Genomic DNA, 21,401 nt, shown 5'->3' with positions numbered 1-21,401 from the left:
GCCGCGGGCCCGCGCCGCGGGCACACGACTCCTTTCCCGATCGCCGGCTCTAGCTGCGGATGGCGACCAGGGCCGAGGCAGGGCGACCCTGCGTCACGCGGAAACCTCAATAAAGGGCTTTATGGTGCCAGTCCCGCCCCCGGGGTTGGCTCCGGCGGGGCCCTAGGGTTACCGCGCCGAGATGGGGCTCAGGCTCCACCGAACAAAACCAGCGAGCAAGCTGGGGTCTTTCCTTGAAAACGACACTTTCCAACGTCAGTGGGTGTACCCGACTGATTTGGTGTTGGGGCTTACATTGGGGGCACCACTGGGGGGAAAATTTGTACCTAGTTCAGACATGTTCACTGTGGGCAATCGTCACCTTCACGATAATAGTTCACACGCTCTAGTGGATAAAGGTAGTTTTATGCGCTAGAACTCCGAAGGTTTACGTGGGATCTTTCATATTCCTGTTAAATAAAAGTCGACAGGATCAGTAAAGTCATTAGAAATTAGTCATTAGTTAGTATGAGTCCATATTTTAATACATCAGATCGTCAGCAAATAAGGTCACGTGAAAATAGCTTACACTGTCATTCTGCGTGAGGGTTTTGGAGGCAGAGCTGGGTTGGAGTTGTAGCTCTGCCGCTTGCTAACTTTAAGATTTTGTATAAGTCACTCCTCTGAGTCTCAATTTCTTCACCTACAAAAAAGGGGATTCTACTCCATACCTTAGGGGGTTGTTGTGAGAACTAAAGATCATGCCTTTAGATTTCTCTGTGACAAAAGAGTGTAATTGTGAGACTAGTAGCAACTCTATGAAATAGGCAAAGGGGACACTACTTATTATTCCAATTATACACAGGAGGAATGAGCTGGGAGAGGTTAGAGGACTGAGCAGTCACAGAGTAAGCTCCAGAGCCAACTTTTGAAGTTAAACAGAGCAACCTCTTTACCTGATAGGCTGCTTCTGATCCTAGCTCCTGCCTGATTAGAAGAGAATCACAGGAATGATTCATCTGTAGAAGGTGATTTTGTGCCTGCCAGAAACAGAGTGAGGAATCTCTGGTTCTTCAGTGTTTCTGTTTTAGTTCCAGTGGAAATGAGCACCAAGGAGTGAAAGTGTGTGTGTGGATTTTGTTTTGTTTTGTTTGGGGAATTGAATCCAGGGCCACTGTACCACTGAGCTACATCCCCAGTCCTATTTATTTATTTATATTAATTTTGAGACAGGTCTCACTATGTTGCTTAGGACCTTTAAAGTTGCTGAGGCTGACCTTGAACCTGGGATCTCTTTCTTCAGCCTCCTAAATTGCTGGGATTACAACCATGTGCCATCATGCCCAGCTCGGGTGTTGATTTTTAGCAGAATGAATGATGAAGCCCTTATTGATTGTGAAACCAAAGTAGTAGATTCATTTCAAAGAAGGAGCATAAAATGGAGAATAAAATGAGGATACATCATACAAACATTGTAAGAAAGTACTGTTTGGTGGAGCTTTCATTTCTGTCATGTGTATATAATACATATGTGTTCATTCACATATATAATGCACATACATGAATATTTTTGTGTGTTGGGTTACAATGTAAAATATAATTTTTGGAGTGGGTCTAAAAGTTGAAATCTACTGTCTTAGATCATTTTATGTTAGAGATAAAGAGGTGTTTTCTGGAGACACACCAGATAGAACAGAAAAGGCCTCCTTAGAGTGAAAGTACTTAATAAATACCTGGACTATTCTCCTTCATAGATGAAAAACTCTCCATGGAAATGATGTGATGGGTTCAGGACCACACCAAAAGAAATCAATCAGTTTGTGATTTTTTGTGTGTGTGGGAACTGTTTCCCGACTATGTATAAGATCCCTGAAACTGTGTTCAGTCATTTCCTTTGTGACTCGCTTTGGACAAATATGATGGAAATTACTGCATATGACTTCTGAGGTGAGGTCTTAAAAGGTATTGTGGCTTCCTGGGGCACTCTGGGAGACACCAGCTGTTATGCTGGGAGGACACTCAAACTGTCTTTTGGAGAAATTCATGTGCAAAGGTATTTTGAGGCCTTTTGCCACCCACAATGTGAATAAATCATCTTGGCAACAGATGCTTCAGGTCCCAGTCAGGCTTCAGATAACTACAGTCCCATTGTAGTTACATACTTCATGAGAGATCCTGAGTCAGAAACACCCAGCTAAGCAGCTCCAGGATTGCTGGCCCTCAGAAAATAGAAGATAATAAATGTTTATTGTTTTAAGCTACCAATTTTGGGGGGAAGTGTTACATGTCAATAGATAACATTTAATATACCATTAAATGTCTCATTGTAGAAGGAATATTTTACATAGATGAAAATGATTATATTTTTACAATTGAGATTAATGGTACAATAAAAATTAACAGTAAGCTACATTTCTATGTGGCTAATTTTTCTAAATCCAGAATCACTTAAGATCCTTAAATATTGTCAATAAAAAAAAATATTCACCACTCCTCCACAGATGTTTACAAACAAAAACAATAAATTTTGTAAACGGTGGAAGGCTGTTTAATAAAGGTCTCATTTCCCCCACAATGACTATTCTAGTATTTTCTTTTGAAATAAAAAGTTCTAAAAATCTCGTCTGGCCTCCTCCCCACCTCCTGTCCCCTCCTCACCCTTTCCTCCCTCCCTCCTTTTCTATGTCTGTTTCCATGTCTGTCTCTATCCATCTCTCTCCTTTTGCTTTGCTGGCTCTACACATGTCTTCCTTTTAGATGAGATTTCATTCACTGGTTTCATCCCTTTCAAAAAGTTAGCATTTGTCGGTTTAATTTATTAGGAGAGCATTGCTGCCACCTACTGTTAAAACTAAGGTTTAAGGAAGAATGCAAAGAAACAACACAAAAACATAAAATGTGATAACTTGGACTATGTTTTGGGTGCTGTTCAATGTGTTTCATAATCATTGTCTCAATGATCACACAACAAATGTTACAGCTAGCTTAGTGATAGGATTACAAAGAAGAAAAAACTGAGGCACCTTCAGCATTAATGATTTTTTTTAATGTCACAGAATTTGAACCCAAGACTACCTGATTCTGACTTCTGTGCTTTCTCTCTCCACCACACTATACATTCTCCAGAATGATTCTTAAGGCGAGGATTTTAGGTAATTTACTTATAAATGCTTTTGAAATTGTCCTTTTCAAATATTCTGATGAATATGAATAGTTGGCCTAATTTCAAAGAGCACGAAACTGTTTATATCTTTGAACTTTGTGTGCAAATCACAGAGGCAGCTTACTTTTTTCATGGCTCTTTCTGAATTTCTTTTAATAATGACACCAACTCCCTAAGATAATGACAAAGCATATATCTGCAAAAACTTCAAAATCATCAATAACAGCACTGAAAGCCCTAAATGTTCTCAACCCTTTTGTCTTAGCATCTTTGATTCTCTCGATTCTCTGGCCATTCCTTCACTTGTTTCCCCTCTTCCCTTCCCTTAGATTTGTGTAGTAGTGGCACGAATCCCTCCTTCCTCTATTCATTCTACCTGAGTGCTTCAGTGGCTCTTTCTCACAAATGTAACTCACTTCTCTTTGGATCAGTCCCAATCTGATTCTCTAGCCAGCCTTGGCTTCTTTCCTGAATTCATATCCTGCCTTTCCATCAGTTTAAGGGAACTTCCTACCTGACTATCCTGTTCTGATGAAAATTACAACATCACCAAAATATAAGTCATCTCCGAGGCCCCGAGCCGTCTCCTTTATCTTTCCTTATCTGAGAACAGCCCATGAGTCTTCCATGAACCAGGCTTAGAATATCGGAGTCATTTTGAAAGCATATTACCATTACCTATTCCATGTCAGCGATCCTTCTTAGCCTCTTCACATAACATCTGATCCTCACAGATTAGCAGAAAAGAAGGCGATAGTTTCCCTAATACAGTTAAGGAAAAAGAGTTGAAAGGACTCTAAAAGGACTTGTTTATGATTACATAACTAGTAAATTGCAGAGCCAAATTTCAACTATTTCCTGAGCTGCCTCATTTGGGATCTTTGGATTCCCCAGCCAGACTATAGTTCCTGCCCCATGAGATCTCATTGCATTCTAAAAATAACACTTACCCACCCACCCACTGTGTTTTTACCAGATGCAGTGGGTCTCCCTACCTTAACCATATTATTACCTGATCAGAAGAGAATAATGGTCCTGCTATTGTCCAGACTGCTCTACTCTCCACAGGGGCAAAAATTACAGTCTCCAAGGATCCCTCTTCCTTGGGAGGCAAAGCCAGTCAGAATCCATCATGCTGAGATCATGAATGTGGGGTGTGCTTTACAGCCTAGGATTCTTCCCCAAACACCAACAGCATCCCTGGCTCCTCTCAAGCCAGCACTACCTGTCCTGTATCTGCCATGGAGAGGCTTAACCTGACCACCAGATTTGAATTTGTCCATTTCCTATTCTTTTTTTTTTTTTTAAGTTGTGACGGACATGATATCTTTATTTTTATTTATTTATTTATTTTTATGAGGTAATTGAGGATTGAACCCAGGGCCTCAAGCATGCAAGGCAAGCACTCTACCACTGAGCTACAACCCCAGCCGGTCCATTTCCTATTCTTAGCATTAGTTCTAAAAATAGGAAGACAGGTCTATCTTTACACATCTTAATATATGAGGCCTTTGAGGTCTTATAATATTGTCCAGAAAAGTACAAACACACAGATTTATATGCTTAGTACATTTGAAATTTTATTTTCATGCAAAATTGTAAGTTATTTTAAGAATATGTCATTAGCTTGAAACTAAAAGCAATTGGAAAATTGAGAGGAGATCTCCAGTTATTAATCAAATATTTTTTAAAAAGTTATATTTTATCGACTTTTCAAACATATTTAGCTGAACTCTTCTTGAGGAGGGAGAGCCCAGATGAAGAAGCCATGTGCTCTAATAGGAAGTCTAACTATGAGGGGATAGAGGTGGTTTAGCAGTAAAGCCTAGCATGCTGGAGGTCCTGAGTACAATCCATAGCACTGGGGGATAAAAAAAAAAAAAAAAAGTACTGTGGCTACCAATGTGTTCTCTCTCTGATTACTCACTCTGTGGGATGCCAGCTGTTGTGTTGAGAAGCACTATAGAAAAGCCATAGAATGAGGAAATCCCTCTAGCCAACAGCCATATGAGTGAGCCATCTTAGGAGTAAACCGCCCCCTCCCCCCCAGCCCAGCTGGAGTCAAGCTTCAGATGGTTGCAGTCCTAGCCAACATCTTGACTGCAACCTCATGTGGACCCTGGGCCAGAACCATCTGCCCAGCAAAACTGCTCTCAAATTCCTCACCTACAGAAACAGTGAGATAAGATGGTTATTTTAAGTCACTAAATTGGAGTAATTTATTATTGCCACAGATAAGGGACACAATCTGCTAGGTCACTCTTACACAAGGAAGAGATAAGGAGACAGAAGGGAAGATAGGAGATGAAGAGGAGTTGTGAGGCGAGGTGGGAAAAGATGGAGTGAGGCAAACCCAAAGGTTTTCCCTCTCTGAAAAACAGGATGAGTCTGGGGGCAACAGATTTAAAAAGTGGAACTTGGAAGCCAGACAGATGTTTATTGTGGTCTGTGGTATAAACCTCTCTGTGTTTCCTGAGAAATTTTGAGTAAAGATCTGTATTGTTGTGGGTTTTGTTTTCTCCAGGATAGGAGAAGGAACCTAGGGCCTCACATATGCTAGGCAAAGCTCTACCACTGAGCTAAATCCCCAGTCCTTTATGCTTTTTGTTTTGAGGCAGGATCTTTCTGTGTAGCCCAGACTAACCTCAAACTCACCATCCTTCTGCCTCAGCCTCCCGAGGAGCTAGGAATAGCTGGGAATATAGTTGTACCCCTCCATGCCCAGCTTCTATTGTTCTTTAGTAATTGTAATAATCCAACATTTCCCAGTCCTTTAACCCGTGCTGTGGCTCATGAACCTCTTGTTTAAATCACCTGGACTTCTCTCATCATCCTTTACTAGATGCCCAGTCTCTGGTTTTTCTCATAGCCAGGGGAGCCCTAGACAAAGATCTGGTCAATGAGACTTCAGAGGACGCCTGCTGGGAGCTTCTGGGAATATTTGGTTTCCTGCGGAGCACAGAAACACACGAGGTGAGTTCTACTGAGAGGCTGCGTGAGGCCACAGTCTTTTGCTAATGAGGAGTGTAAGAGGAAAAGGTCTCAAGCAGAAGATGGCTGAGCGGAAAGATAGAAAGCACCTGGGCCCCTGGAGACATCATTGAGCTGTTGCAACAAACCTGAATTGCCTCAAGCCACCCTCCCTGTTAAGAGAATAGTGAACAGTCTTTATTACTTACGCCACTCAAGCCATAGTTAGTATGATTTTCTGTTTTTTGTGGTAGAACCATTTCTAACTGATACATAAGATCAACATTCAGTTAAAGATAGTGTTCTTCAATGGGGCAACATGATATATATTGACCTGAGACCCACTGCTGGAGTTTAAATTCTCCTTCAGGCTGGAAGCCTCCAACCTCTATGCCTCAGTTTCTCACCTACAAGACACAGATGGTTGTATGTACATCATAGGATTTTTGTGATCATTCATTTAAATGCCTGTAAAGACCTACAAGAATGCCTTTCCAGCATTATATAGTGTTATGATTTGGATATGAGGTGTCCCCTGAAAAGTTCATGTGTTAGGCAAAGCTGAAATGTTCAGAGGTAAAATTATAAACACTGTATTTTCTAATCAGTGGATTAATCCATTTTATAAGTAATAGTGTGAGTGGACTCGACTCTACCCTGGTGGGTAACTGTAGGCAGGTAGGGCATGACTGAAGGAAGTAGGTTACTAGGGACATGACCTTGGATTATATCTCTCAGGCACTTTTTCTCTCTGATCCCTAGCTGCCATGAGCTGAGCATCTTCCCTCTGCCACACCTTTCTGCCATGATGTTCTCCTTCACTCGGGCCCACAGCAATGGGGTTGGCTAACCATGGACTGAACCTCTGAAAACTGTGATCCCAAACTTTTCTTTCCCTAAGTTGTTTTTGTCAGATATTATGGTTACACTGACAAAAAAGCTGAATAATCCATATAACGAATACAAATTGTTATAATTTTAAGAGTTTAAAAAGTAAAAACGTAGTATTCAGAAATCTTCAAAGGGTGGAGAGGTAGAGCTCAGTGGTAGAACACACACTTAGTATGAGTTCTAAGTATGAGTTCTCCCTGGGTTGAATCCCCAGCACCAAACAAACAAATCTTCAAAAGCAGCAGGATTCTCTCAAACATGAAATCTGTTAACTATAGATAGTAGGATTTGCAGATAATCTGTTACTGTAATCACTAGGTCACAGGGACAGATGTGGAATAGATTTATCTTTAATTCTTCAGTGAAGAAAATTTAAAACAGATTCAAAAACTAAGAGATTCATATGACAAATCTCCATCTATCCATCACCCAGTGTCAGTCACTATCAATACATCTCTAATCTTATTTAGCTTGTCACTTTATCCACAAATTCTGGGTAACTCTTAAAACTTATTATCTATGTCACTTTAACTTCATTTAAAAAATTAAATATGTGTGTATATATCTCCAGATCTAGCAACTTAAAAAAAAAAAAAGTTTTGTTTTTATACCTCCAGTTGTTTTGTTTGAGATTGAACCCAGGGCCTTGTGCCTATAGGCTAGTGCTCTACAACTGAGCTATAGCCCCAGCCTTTTTTCATATTATGTTTTCTAAATGTAAGACCCCAAACTAAAGTCTTAATAATTGTAGTTGGGAAAGTGTGGGTTTGGGAGCTGTATAGACTGGGTGAAAATTCTGGTTTCAGTACTTTGTAGTTATGTGACGGGAATAAGTTACTTTCTCTGAGCTCTAGTTTTTTCACCTGCAAAGCAGAGCCATCAGCAGACCTGACCCACATTACAAGGTCATCAAGAGAAATAAAAAGCATAACAGCGGTGAATAATAGCTGTAATTTACCATGTAATCAAGGTCCTGTCCTATGTACCTTTCCTGTAATACTTCGTTTTGTCCTTGGCACTTGGCCTTGCTTAGTGCTCAGAAAAAGTTCCCTCCAGTCTAGAAGCAGGTTTTACAGTGGTAGAGGTGACAAGGAGCAGCATCCTGGTTAAGAGAGAGGCTAGTGACAGGAGGAAGTACTTTATAGGGCAGAGTTCACAAAAGGAAGGCTAGGGACACTGAAGAAGTCCTTCCCGAATTTGAAAACAGTCTGAGTATTGGAGCAGGGAAGGAGAATGAAAAGGAAAGACAGGAATTAAAAGGAAAAGCTGGGCATAGTGGCTCATTCCTGTAATCCCAGCTTCTCCAGAGGCTGAGGCAGGTGGATCACAGATTGGAGGCCAGCCTATGCAATTTACCAAGACCCTGTCTCAAAATGCAGTATCTTTTTAAAAAAAGGACTGGGAATGTGGCCCAGTGGTTGAGCAGCCCTGGGTTCAATCCCCAATGCCATACACAGGGGGAAAGAAGAAAAGAAGAAAAAAAAAAAAAGGAAATGTGGAGTCAAAAAGAAAGGAAAGCACCCCATGTTGAATGAGCCTCTTCAATGCTCTCCTGACCTCACAGGGCCTCCCCTGCCAGCAGTGTCATACTCTGGACTTAACCTTGGAAGCTGGTCCAAACTCAAGCCTTATCAGGGTGAGGCCAAGATTCAAATATACATCTGTCTCAGGGTTCTATTTCATTCCATGCAGCCACCATGTGCCCTTCAAATGGTCTAAATGACAGTTATTTTTTACAGAACAGGCATCTGCTATGAAATGTTAGGCAAGGTTTTAGGGTGGGGTGGGGAAGCAGCCTGGTGACCTGAAATTGGTCCTAGAAAGACCACACAGTCCCCATTACCCAGGAAGAGACTCCCTAATACCAATCAGGCTTCAGAGGATGGGCCCAAAGATAATGTTCAGTTGTCAAATCAGGGCTCTCTTAGATAGGTCCTTCCACAGTCCTGACCACTTCACAGTGCAGCTGGCTGACCTCAAGAATAAGCTGTCTCCCAGGAAATGCTCAGGTCAGCAATAAACTGGCAACAGATCCTATGGCATATGAAGGGATGATTTTTAAATCAATGTTTATTAGAGAAGAGGACCTCACTTTCTTCTTTTTCTCTCTCCAGAGGGTTTTTGAGGCTCTATCTTAAAGCAGAAGATCCAACAATATTTCTCAAACAGAGATCTCTGGATGCCATGAGAATCAACAGAGAATGAATTTTTAAATGTATATTCCTGAGCCCTATTTCCAAATATTCTAATTCAGGTAGTCTGGGGTCTGGATCAAGGGCTAGATTTTTTTAAAATAAGTGCCCACATGATTCCCTGAAATGTTTTTTGGATATTTCTCCAAGAATGGCCTGAAGAGACCCCTGGTATGAGGTGATCACCTGGAGTCTTGGGAAAATAAAAACTTCCTAGATGACCTGAATCATAATTTGCTGCTGGGACTAGAAGAATGGAGCTCAGGATTCTGGATTTCCAAGTAGCCTTCCAATTAAAGGCTCACTGGAAATTTTTAAGAATCACCTACTGGTGAATAATAAAACATTCTTTTGGGTGGCTTATGACCTGGAGGATCTACCTCTACTCAATTCCATTCAGCTACTTTGCGGATGTGTTCATGAGAAAACCACAACCCCAAGACTTGAGTGAGTAATGAGACAGAGACAGGGTGCCGAGAATATGAATTAGGCAAAAATCAAGATGGAAACTCATAAAAGAATTTGTTTCTCCAGGAAGAGTGACACATGCATTTGCCCTCTACTCAATCTTGTTTTGCCTGGGCAGGATTTTTCTTACTTGTAGATGCTTAATAAATATCTGTTGAATTGATTAACATATTCCCCTTTGAAAAGCCATATGTTAAACCTGTACATACACACACAAACCCACAACCGCACACATGATATTAGTGGGGCCTAGATGAGCATTTGTATGTACAGGGACAGGGGCAGAAGAGGTGGGGGGGATGAAAGGAAGCAGATTTGATAAGAAAAGGAATATTAAATTCCATCTGAGTAGACTTTAGTTGTAGTCAGAGAAAAAGCATAACTACAAGTTCTAATTTTGTTTTACTTCCTCTCTTGCCCTGGGAGGTTAAGCAAGCTACTTTCATTTCTCTATTCCAACCATGACTCTTTTTTTTTTTTCAAAGGAAAATGCCTTGTGGAATTATTTTAAGAAGTCAGTAATAAGAGATTGGAAAGTACCTTTTCCTCTTAGCCAAAAACGCACAGAAGAGAATTTCCATCATCCTTGCCAGTTCAGTGAAGAAGTACTTATCTTGTCTTATCTTTCTCCTTTGCTCTCTCTCCCTCTCTTTTCTCTCCCTCTCACACTCACCCTCTTTCCTTTCTATAAGCTAAAGATCGTTAATTTAGTAAAATTCTCAAGGAATTAAATACATGCTAAAAGTTCTATCCCTAAAAGACTTTTGGGATAGCAAACAAGACACGGTTACTACACACTGTTGTTGGAGAAGCTGCAGAACTCAGGATCCAAAAGCAGAGGTTAGGGGATCAAAGAAGAGTCACTGACAGCCCTCTTAAAAAGCACTGGGACAGGGCTGGGGTTTTGGCTCAGAGGCAGAGCGCTCGCCTAGCATGCATGAGGCACTGGGTTCGATCTTCAGCACCATATAATAATAAAATAAAGATATTGTGTCCACCTATAACTAAAAAATAAATATTTAAAAAACCCACTGGTATAGCAGAGCATGATGGCACATGCCTGTAATCCCAGTGGCTTGTGAAGCTGAGGCAGGAGGATCATGAATTCAGCAACTTAGAGAGGCCCTACTCAACTCAGTGAGAACCTGTCTCTAAATAAAACATTTTAAAAGGGCTGGGGGATATAAATCAGTGGTTAAGAGCCCCTGGGTTCAACCTCTAGTTTAAAAAAAAAAGCACTGGTACGGGAGGACAGGGTCCACTCTGGAAGCCAAGCATTTCCAGCTATCAGAGTAGACCTGCAGCCTTAACCTCATTCTTTTTTTTTTTTTTTTTAATATTTATTGTTTTAGGTGTAGATAGACACAACACAATGCCTTTACTTAACCTCATTCTTAATCAGCAGAGTCTGTACTTGGGAAGAAGAGCTGGGTATGGAGCAGCAAAAGCAAGGATATATGGATCCCCCCACCATATTTGTCTTTCAATGTGGCAGAAAGCAGGGACACATTGGGATACGTCTGTCTCTTTGTCTTCCTCCCACATATAGCTACTGGTTCACTTTTAACTCCCAAATCTGTGTAAGATTTTTCAGTTTCTAACTCTAACATAAACAGCACAGGGAAGGGGCTCTAGCACTGTAACAATTCCAGCTGGGCCAAACTAACATGACATTTATGAAGAGTTGGGTCAGGAAGTGTTGAAGAGAATTCCCAAGAGGCTAACATATGCCTGAGGGTGGCAAAATCAAAGAGTCTGAGGGACAGTCCCAAGCTGTTTGCAACTACTCAAATGCTTCTCTAGGTGGTCTCGTATGTCAGCACTACACAGGATCTATCCACAGCAACCTGGCTACGTGGCAATAGAAGTCACCTAGTAAAAAAGTGTAAGACTGATACAGATCACAGGTGCCATAATTAAGAATGACCACTGAATTTCCATATCTCAGTGTATCACAATGGCTATTAACAATTACTTCAAATTTTAATTTGTTCTCAGACTCAGATATATGTGGCATGGAATGCTCATCTGTTGAAACATCCTGAATGAACCAAATACACATCTTTCTATCAGTCCTCAAATCCCCTTCTCAACAGATTCCCCACAAGATTTAACATAAATAAAACCTGATGATAAGAGAGAGAGAAAGAGGACCTGAGCCACATAATAAGTCTTAAGTTCTAAGGTTTTGTAACCTTAGAAAAATTGACCATATATATATTTTGTGTGTGTGTGTGTGTGTGTGTGTGTTACTGGAGATTGAACCCAGCAGCAATTTACCACTGAGCTACATAGCAGCCCTTTTTATATTGTGTTTTCAGACAGGGTCTCACAAAATTGCCCAGTCTGGGCTCAAACTTGAGATCTTCCTGCCTCAGCCTCAAGAGTAACTGGATTATAGGCATGCACCACCACATCCAGTTATAACTCTTTGAATAAGATGATTTTGCTAAAAATAGAAGAACTTCCAGGGAACTAGATTAAACCAAAGGGAGACTTATTATAAGAATATTGGCTTATCTCATGGAAAAGAAGCCCTCAGGCAGGGGCTGAAACCAAGAGGTGGAAAGCCAGGAATACCCAACTCGATTTCACTTGTTTTTCTCTCTGTTCATTTATCTCTGTGCTTTTGCTCCTTCCCCATGCAAATTAAATCTCTGTGTACTTCAGAGCAGAAGATGGAATACAGTTGCTCTTTTGAGTTTGAAGTACATGAAAACTAACTTTCAGTCCTAATACCACAGAAAGAATCTAATTGGTTAAACTTCATTTTTTTTTTTTTTGCCTAAACCAATCAGCCTTGAGGGTGGTGATGGAGGGAGGGGAGGAAAGAAGCTTCAGTGCAAACCTGCAACCAGGGACCCATCCCTGTGAAAGACAAGGATCCATTCAGAGATAAGGAGAGAGGGGAGTCTCAGACTTGGTGGACATTTCCTGAGATACAAACACTCTGACTTACAGAGGATATAAGGTTAATCTAATGTCAAGCAAGGACACAGAGATAACTTACTTCCTAGAGAGACTCCAAACATCAAGCCTATTTTTCAGCTTCCTACAGAGGTGGCAAGAGCAGCAGGAATCCGGGCCAAGTCAGAGAAGTAGCCAGGTGCAGTGGCACATGCTGGTAGTCCCAGCTATTCTGAAGGCTGAGGCAAGTTCAAGGCCAGCCTGGGAAATTTAGTAAAACCCTGTACCAAATTTTTAAAAAATAACAAATCCTGGTAATGTAGCTCAGCCATTAGGTTTGACACAATAGGAAAGAAAGAAAGAAAGAAAGAAAGAAAGAAAGAAAGAAAGAAAGAAAGAAAGAAAGAAAGAAAGAAAGAAAGAGAGGGAAGAAAGAAAGAGAAAGCCAAAGGCCTAAAAATATGAGGTTGGGGAAACTGTAATTAAGTCAGGATCAACAAATAAGCAAAGTATTTCCAGGAATGTAGTAGGCATTGTTGGTTGCCTTGCCCAAACCACTTCTTCCTTGCTGTCATGGCTCTAGTTTTATTCAGTTATATGCCTACCTCCCTCCTCTACTTGGTCACAGACTTGTGGGGACTCCCAACCCTGAAGGTGTCCCCTGATTAGTCTAAACCAGTCAAGATGGTAGCTCACTGGGTTAGGCCTGTGCCTGTTGAGACAGACTAGAAGATTCTAGGAAAACTTTCCTGTCTCCTCAAAAAGATACAGATAGAGATTATCTTTCCTCCTCTCCATCTTCTCTGTTATTGGGTACATCTGGAAATACTGCAGCCATCTCGAGATCATGAGGAGAATTACTCAAGGAAAAAGAGAGAAGGGGAAAGCCGGAAAATGGAAAAACCATTCCCACTGATGGTAAGGTCATTTCTCAATGAACTACCATCTTGGGAGTCATCCTAGATTTGAATTTCTAATGTGAAATAAATTATTTTTTTAATATTTTATTATTTTTTTAGTTGGACACAATATCTTTATTTATTTATTTTTATGTGGTGCTGAGGATCGAACCCAGGGCTTCACACATCCTAGGTGAGTGCTCTACCGCTGAGCCACACTCCCAGCCCCATGAGATAAATTATTTTTAAAGCCACTTTGAGGTTTTGTTTGTTTTTTGTTTTTGTTTTCATGCACTTGATGCTGAAATCATCCTAACTAAAGCCGGGGGTCTGGAGAGGAATAAACTAAAAAGAAAGCAAAAGCAGATGCCCTGTATTGAGTCAGCAACAACTCTGGAAGCTGGCTGACAAAATGATAAAGGAAACCAGGTGCAGTGGCTCACACCTGGGTCCAAACCCTAGTCAAAAAAAAAAAAGGAAGAAAGAATAGGGGCTGGGGTTGTAGCTCAGTGGTAAAGTGCTTGTCTAGCACATGTGAGGCGCTGGGTTTGATCCTCACTACCACATAAAAGTAAATAAATAAAAATAAAGATATTGTGTCCATCTACAGCTTAAAATTTTTTTTAAAGAATAAATAAATGATAATATTTTCCAATATAGAAATTTCTCCCCAACCAAATTATTGTGCAAGCATGAAAGAAGAATGTTTTAGCCAGTGCAGTGACACACATCTATAATCCCAGCCACTACGGAGGCTGAGGCAGGAGGATTCAAGGTCAGCCTGGCAATTTAGCAGGACTCTGTCTCAAAATAATATAAACAGGGCTGGGGATGTTGTTCAGTTGAAGAGTGCTTGATTAACATGCATGAGGTCTGGGTTCAATCCTTAGCATCTCTCTCTCTCTCTCTCTCTCTCTCTCTCTCTCTCTCTCTCACACACACACACACACACACACACACGGATATTTTAATACACAGTCTCAAAAAAAAAATACCTACACTGAATTCTTTCTAAAATGCTACTGGAGAATGTGCTTCTCCAAAATGAAGGAGTAAGAAGAATAATGGGATCCAGTAAATAAGACCTCCATCATGAGAGGTCCCAGGATAGTGGAGGTGGACCAGTCTTTGTGAAAGGTGATAGCATAGTGCCCCAGAGAAGATCTCTTCAAGAAGATGAAATGATTAAAAAAAAAATAAAACTGATGAATCTGGAGATTACAGGAATTTACAAACCTGTCAGAGAATTTGAGGAAACAAGAGAATTATGCAGAAAAGTTGTCAATAATATATTATTACATTACTCAACATGGAATACTATTTATATGAATATTGATTTAGCAAAATTTTGACATAATTTTATTGGCAGGATGACTGGACCAGAAGAGCATGTGTGTGTGTGTGTGTGTGTGTGTGTGTGTGTGTGAGAGAGAGAGAGAGAGAGAGAGAGAGAGAGAGGTGAGAAATCTTCAGTAGTAGAAAATGTATAGATAATGCCTAAAATTTTAAAATTAAGTAGCAGCATAAACATTTTATTTAGAGATATGAAAGGAAACACAAAAATTCTACCTAACAAGTATGAAAGTTGTAATCTATAAGGAGAAGAAAATTGTAGTGGGCAGGGAGCAGGGGACTTCTTTTCACATAACAATTTTTTGGAACTCTTTGTTTTTCTATGGTCATAGAATTTGTTTCAGGGCTGGGGATGTGGCTCAGTGGTAGAGTACTTGTCTAGTGTGCACCAGGCCCTGGGTTCAATTCCTAGTACTGAAAAATAGAATCAACTGTGATTTTCTTTAAAAAAAAAATGACAGGATATAAAAATAAACAGTCATTGCAAAAGGGAAAAGGAAAGAAGATGCGTATTTTATGGGGAAGTGTGAAAATATCCCAAAGGAGCGGGCATGGAAGGCCCCTATTGGTCATAGCAGATTATGTCAGCAGGTCCTCAAGTGCCATCTGAGGGATTTAAAATTTATCTTGGAAGAAGTAGAATTTGGCCAGGCACAGCAGCGCACACTTGTAATCCCAGTGGCTCAGGAGGCTGAGGCAGGAGGATGGAGAGTTCAAAGCCAGCCTCAGCAAAAGCAAGGCACTAAGCAACTCAGTGAGACCCTGTCTCTAAATAAAATATAAGATAGGACTGGGGATGTGGCTCAGTGGGTGAGTGTCCTGAGTTCAATCCCCCGGTACCCCACCTCCCAAAAAAGAAGTAGAATTTGAGTTAGTTTGGATGTGACATACTAGATTTATGCTTGGGGAAAAATGGGAAATCACTCTCTGCAGGGTGGAAAATGTTGTGGAAGACATAAAAACCAGGAGCAGGAAGACCAGGTGGAAAGTTTTACATAAATTAACCAAGTCAGAATTGAGAGTTGGAAGTAAAAGGGACTGAGAAGCAGAACAGCTTGGGGAAATGGAGGTGGAAGTTTGGTGACTGATTAAATGCAAGCACCACTGGAGTCTTAGAAGGTTCTGGTTTGAGCAGCCCAAAGAGCCCAGTGCAGCACCTCATCATAGGAATTTCCCCATCTCATTAGTTTGGTGAAATAAAATCAGATTGGCATATTTCCCCTCATGCCACCCTTATCCTTTGTGCCCACTCTTCGGAATATCCAATACACAGGTCAGATCTCTTACCTCCAATCTTAGTAGACTTAATTAACATAAAAGTGCTGCATATTAATTTCATGGCTGGTGTATGAGACAGGAAAACCCCTGGAGCTTCACCAAATCTCTGTCCTTCTGAGCTTAGATGAAGAGTGTGGAAAGTTTTACAGGGTTTTGGGGGGGTTTTATTTCTTTGGGGGTTTTATTTCTTGATTGATTTTGATTCTGTGTGTGCCTTCCCAGTGTTCCCAGTGAGAACATCTAATGCTGAGACATGCCATCTTTTTTTTTTTTAAGAAAATGGGGCTGGGGGAGCATTTTCTTTTCTTTTTTTAAATTGTTGATGAACCTTTATTTTATTCATTTATTCATATGTGGTGCTGAGAATCGAACCCAGGGCCTCACACATGCTAGGCAAGTGCTCCACCCCTGAGCCACAACCCCAGTCCAAGAGACATGCCATCTTTGAATTTAAGTCCAGCTCTTCCCCAATGGCGTATCACCTGTAATATTTTCATATGTGTGATTTCTTGGAAGCAATAAAGACAACAGAAGACATATCATCATAAATACCTATTATTTTGTCTATCAAGCATGACCCTGCCTTTTTTATCATAGAATGTTGGGTTTTCTTGGGAAACTGCCCATTACCACTTCTGGTACTCATGGATTGGGTGGAACTGGCTTCAGCCTAAATCCCAGGGATGATTCTATGGCACTGGAGTAAAGTAATCGCTGTAAATGTCACCTGCCTGGCCACAGTGACAGGTTCACAGGTGAAAAAAAGAATCATGTGAGTCCAACCAGCATATTTCTCAGAACTTTTGTGAGAGTTTACAGTAAAAGAAGCTCTCTCCTTTTTGGAACTACAGACATATAAGCCTGAAGCTGCTGAGGACACTAGATGCAACAAAGCTGACACAGAAATGGAGAAAGACTGCTTCCTGAGACAGATTTTGAGCATGTGAACCCAGTCAGGCTAGAAGCTAGGTCAACCCATGGACTTTACAGCTTCAAAAGATGAAAGCCTTGCCAGGTGCATTGGCGCACACCTATAATCCCAGCGGCTCCGGAGGCTGAGGCAGGAGGATCGCAACTTCAAAGCCAGCCTCAGCTAAAGCGAGGTGCTAAGCAACAGTGAGACCCTGTTTCTAAACAAATATAAAATAGGGCTGGGGGTGTGGCTCAGTGAATGAGTGCTCCTGAGTTCAATCCGTGGTGCCCTCCCCCATAAAAAAGGGGGGGGGGAATGTCTTCCCTACCATTTTTAAAAAGTCCCACTGCAACTGGGCTGTTTGTGACTTCTGAGTGATAGAATACTCCAAGGTACAGAAGGACATAAAAGATCAACAATAACAGGAGAAGGATTCCAAGTGGGAAAAGTGCATTGATGACCGCACCTGTAATCCCAGTGGCTAGGGAGGCTGAGAGAAATTCAAGGACAGCCTGGGCAAGACTCTGGTTCAAAATAAAAAATAAAAACTGTTAGAGATGTAGGTCAGTGATAAGAGTGCTCCTGGATTTAATCCCCAGCACCACAGAGGAGAAAAAAATGACTTGATAGGGTTGAACTGTATGGTTAGTATGTTGTAAATGTCATAGTCACATGTAATAAGTGCAAGAGCTATAACTTAACCTTAGGTCCTGTGACCCCAATTTTTATTCCCCATGTAATATTGTGTCACAAAGCTATTATGTATGACTGTACTCTATAAACAACATGTAAAAATACCCCACTTTGGCTCTCTCCTCTAAACTTTGATGTTGTGACATAAGGGAAAATCAAATAGATGGAAGTCTGTCACTATTAAACTCCTAAATGTCTTCCATCTGACCCTTGCATTCCCACTGACATTGCCTGTCCCCCAAAGTTAAGCCAGTGTTTTGTATTCTTAACTAAACTATTAGGGCTGCCTATAATCCCAGTGACTTAGGAGGCTGAGGCAGGAGGATCATAAGTGAGGCCAGCCTCAGGAACTTAGTGAGATCTTGTCTTAAAATAAAAGGACTTGGGATGTAGCTCAGGGGCAGAGCATCCCTGGGATCAATCCCCAGTACCACTAACAATGATAATAATAAATAAAAATTTAAAATCCATCACGTTTTTCATGCCAGTTCGTGACTGGATATTATGACTGATATCTGCAAGACCACTCTCCTCTGTCTGTTCATATAGTTTTTTTTTTCCACATTACCTGTCCATTTCTCCTTACATAAACAATTTGTTGTATTTTATTTTACTTTATTTTGCTGTACTGGGGATTGAACCCAGGGTTGTATCTCTAGCCCAGTGTTCTATTACTGAGCCACATACATCCTGGACAACCATTTGAATGTATTAATATGTATCCCTTTATTTTATTTTATTTTATTTCCAATTCCCATTTATTTCTGGCTCTTGGGGCAATGTCATCTTTTCAATATGAAAAAAGCAGCAAGTTCAACACAAATTAGAAATCTGAAATGTAGGATACGACAAAACCAACAGCAGGAAGGAAAAAGCAATAGCAAAAGAAATGAGACTTTTTAAAAGAAAAAAAAAAGGGTTTTGTTGCCCCTCCTCTGGAGTGACTCACATTTATGTGATAGTACTCTTTGGAGGGGGTTGAAAAGGTGGGGGGTTGGGGAGGGCAATTCTGGAAGCTTAGGAACCAAGGCTGGCCCTCTCCTTTTTGAAATGCACTGTGAGAGAGGTAAAGCAGAAAGAGGAAGGATTCACATCTCCCAGAGTGGGGCAGATTTCTCCAATGGGAGAGCACAACTCAGGACAGCTGAGAAGGAGGCTGCAAATGGAACTGATACTGTTAACACCTCTCCTGAAACAGAGATGGAGCATGGAAATGCCTAAAAATGACTCTAAAAGCATAGATTCCCCTCTTCAAAAATTCCCCTCTTCCAAAAATGAAAAATCCCATCCCCATATCACAAGTGATTCCTACCTGCTGCTATCTTCTACCTCGTACTAATTTGCCTTAGGATGGTGGCCACTGAAGCACCTGGCTGGTTCTAAATGGGATCTGGACAAGAACCAGCTTCTTGGGAGAATCATTTTGGAAACAGAAGATATTAACAGGACACATGTGAAAAGTGGGTACCAGAAAGAAATGCAGAGTAATCTAGAATGGAAGAAATTTACGTTTGCCAGAGTGGATAGAGGAGACATTCAAGAAACAAATATTTATTGAGCACCTAATATGGGTCAGACACTGTTCTGCATGCCTCCCAAAAGGAAATAAAAAAGGAAAAAAAAAAGGCAGTGAACACAAATTTTGAAGAAAGGGCAGCAGAAGGCTGGGGAACTGAGAAGCCTGAGGTAATGGGGGAGCCGCCTTAGGCCTCCACACTGAAATCCTCTTCCTCTTCTGCGGTGGCATCCTGGTACTGCTGGTACTCGGAGATAAGGTCGTTCATGTTGCTCTCAGCCTCAGTGAACTCCATCTCGTCCATACCTGCACCTGTGTACCATTGGGGAGGAAGGCCTTTCAGCAGAACATGGCAGTGAACTGCTCTGAGATGCGCTTGAAGAGCTCCTGGATGGCTCTGCTGTTGCCAGTGAAGGTAACTGCCATCTTGAGGCCACGAGGTGGAATGTCACAGACAGCTGTCTTGACATTGTTGGGGATCCATTCCACGAAGTAGCTGCTATTCTTGTTCTGCACATTCAGCATCTGCTCATCTACCTCCTTCATGGACATCCGTCCACAGAAGACTGCAGCCACCGTGAGGTACCGACCATGGCAGGGGTCCCAGGCAGCCATCATATTCCTCGCATCAAAGACCCGCTGGGTGAATTCAGGCACAGTGAGGGCACGATACTGCTGGTTTCCATGGCTGGTAAGAGGGGCAAAGCCAGGCATGAAGAAGTGGAGACGTGAGAAGGGTACCATGTTGACTGCCAACTTGTGGAGGTCAGCATTGAGCTGGCCAGGGAAGTGGAGGCAGGTAGTGACACCATTCATAGTGGCTGAGACGAGGTGGTTCAGGTTTCCATAGGTTGATGTGATCAGCTTGAGGGTACAGAAGCAGATGTCATAAAGGGCCTCGTTGTCAATGCAGTAGATCTCATCAGTGTTCTCTACCAACTGATGGACAGAGAGGGTGGCATTGTAGGGCTCAACCACAGTATCAGACACTTTGGGTGAGGGTACTACACTGAAGGTGTTCAGATGCAGTCAGGATACTCTTCCCCGATCTTGCTAATGAGCAGGGTGCCCATTCCGGAGTCTGTGCCCCCTCCCAGTGAGTGGGTCAGCTGGAAGCCCTGCAGGCAGTCACAGCTCTCTGCCTCCTTCGGCACCACATCCAGGACTGAGTCAACCAGCTCAGCCCCTTCTGTCTGGTCTGAAGATCTGGCCAAAAGGACCTGAGCAAACAGAGTCCATAGTCCCAGGTTCTAGATCCACCAGGATAGCTTGAGGAACATATTTGTCACCTATGGCTTTATTGTAATACACAAAGATGTGGTCCAGCTGCAGGTCACTGTCCCCTTGGTAGGTACCGGTGGGATCGATGCCGTGTTCATCACTGATCACCTCTCAGAACTTGGCACCAATCTGGTTGCCACACTGACCAGCCTGGATATGCACGATTTCCCTCATGGCTAAAATTTATTTTAATTACTTTTGTTTGCCTCAATGTATGCTTGGGGCAAGGAAATATGTAATTCACTTTCTGTGCTGGTCGTGAGCTAAAAGAAGTTATATTATAGTTATAGTAGAAAAATTCAAGTAAAAGAGAAGGTCTCTCGAGCTAGTAAGACAGAGAAAAAAATTCAAGTTAAAAAAAAAGGTCTCTCAAGCTAGTCAGACAGAGGAAAAAAATCAAGTAAAAGAGAAGGTCTCTTAAGCTAGTCAGAGAAAGAAAGTTTAGAGCAGAAAAAGCCATCAGGGGGAAAGTTACAACAGGAGACTGCTACTAACACCTTTCTATCACCAGAGGACGTAAGTGTCCAACCAACAAGGCCACCTCCATATGCTGGGAGGCCCCCAACCCCCACAGTTGATAGATGGGATCCTGAGACAGGATCTCAAATATTAACATGCCCTGTATTTGAGGCAGGAGGGCAGCAAATTCACAATGCTTTAAATTTCAAAACAGTGAAGCAGCTAAAAGAGGCTATAACAACCTGTGGTCCTCAAGCACCCTTCACTGTAAGCATGGTCGAATCCATTAACAACTTGAACATGACGCCAGCAGATTGGGCTAATACGCATAAAGCTGTGCTAAATGGAGGACAATACCTGTTATGGAAGGTTGCCAATGAGGAATTTTGCAAGGAGACGGCTAGGCGAAATGCAGCAGCTGGTTATCCTCAGAGAAATC

The 21,401-nt window shown here is 41.6% G+C and overlaps 1 pseudogene; it reads right to left on the bottom strand.

Moving 5' to 3' along the window:
• Positions 1-19,409: 19,409 nt before the first annotated feature.
• On the bottom strand, positions 19,410-21,021 carry LOC124101581 (tubulin beta chain-like; annotated as a pseudogene).
• Between the last annotated feature and the right edge of the window lie 380 nt (positions 21,022-21,401).

This window comes from Marmota monax, unplaced genomic scaffold (assembly GCF_021218885.2).
Source record: "Marmota monax isolate L192 unplaced genomic scaffold, Marmota_monax_Labrador192_F-V1.1 WCK01_AAM20220418_F8-fsc00128, whole genome shotgun sequence".
In the NCBI taxonomy this organism is placed as follows: Eukaryota; Metazoa; Chordata; class Mammalia; order Rodentia; family Sciuridae; genus Marmota; species Marmota monax.
This window is presented reverse-complemented; position numbering and strand designations above follow the sequence as displayed.